Below are 1,317 nucleotides of genomic sequence, written 5' to 3'. Positions count from 1 at the left end.
TGGTGGCATGAGATGACCAGAATGAAGTGAGACTTGAAGCAGGAAGACCATCCAGTAGGTTATTGGAGTAAGTCCGGTGGGAGATGATGAAGGCCTCTGCCAAGGTGATGGCAGTATAGAGGAGAGAAGTGGGTGTATTCAAGGGAAAAAGTTAAAATCTACAGGCTGTGACAACAGTTGGCTATAGGGAGTTAGAGAGAGGTAGGGGTTGAAGATAGTCCCTATGTGGCAAGACCGGGAGAACAGTAGTGCCCTCAACAGTGCTAACAAAGTTTGGAAGGAGGGTGTGGTTATGGAAGAAGGGCATGAGTTCTGTTTTGGACATACTGTGTTTAAGATGTCTGAAAGGCACTTGGAGACGTGAACCCAGAGGTCAGAAGTTAGGGCTAGAGAGGTAAAATGGAGAGTTATCAGTATAGAAATGATCATTGAATCCATGAGAGCTGATGAAGTCACCAAGTGAAATGGCGCAAAAGGAGAAGGCCCAGCCCAGAGCCCTGGAGGAGTTAGCTGGCACAACCAGATGAAGGTCCAGCAAGGGAGACAGAGGAGTAGTCAGATAGGTGGGAGAGGAACTGGGAGATAAATGTCAGGAAAGCAGAGAACGAAGAGAGCAATAAGGGAAAGAGGGAGATAAACCGGTGTCATCAGTGGAGAGAGGTCAAGAATGCAGGCCTGAGAAAAGGCCATTCAATCAGGCAACTAGGAGATGGTGGATAACTTTGGGGAAAGCAGTAGTGGTTGAATGGTGAGACCAAACTGTAAGAGAGGAAGTGAAGGCCTCTAGAAAAGGTGCCTCAAGGAGTTTAGCCACAAAATGCAGAAGTAGGACAATAGTTATTAGGGATGGATGCATCAAGTGAGGGGTTTTGAGGATGGAAGAAACATGGGCATGTTTGTAGGCAGCAGAGAAGTAGCCAGTAAACAAGGAGAAGCAAAAGCTTAGTGAGAGAGGGATAATGAAATCAGTCAGGAAGACCCAAGTTTAAATCCAGCTTCTTCTTAAGTCCAGATACTTATTAGTGTGATCCTGAGCAAATCACTTAACTTTTATGTCTACCTTGGGTTTCTTCATCTGTAATAATAATAGCATCTGCCTACCAGGATTGTCATGAAGGTAAAATGAATTAATGTTTGTAAAGAACTTCGCAAACCTTAAAACTGTATATTACTAAAGATGGAAGTTAAAGAGATCAATGAGCTAGAAAATCAGGCTATTAAGAGGGCCTTTAATGTATATACTCAACTGAGAGGACTCCACTAGGTAGAGAGGAAGACTAGGAATTTGGGTACTGAACTACTTGAAAAAGGAGAGAA

This window comes from Gracilinanus agilis, chromosome 1 (assembly GCF_016433145.1).
Source record: "Gracilinanus agilis isolate LMUSP501 chromosome 1, AgileGrace, whole genome shotgun sequence".
Taxonomy (NCBI): domain Eukaryota; kingdom Metazoa; phylum Chordata; class Mammalia; order Didelphimorphia; family Didelphidae; genus Gracilinanus; species Gracilinanus agilis.
The sequence above is the reverse complement of the archived record's forward strand: the minus strand, read 5'-3'. Positions refer to the sequence as shown.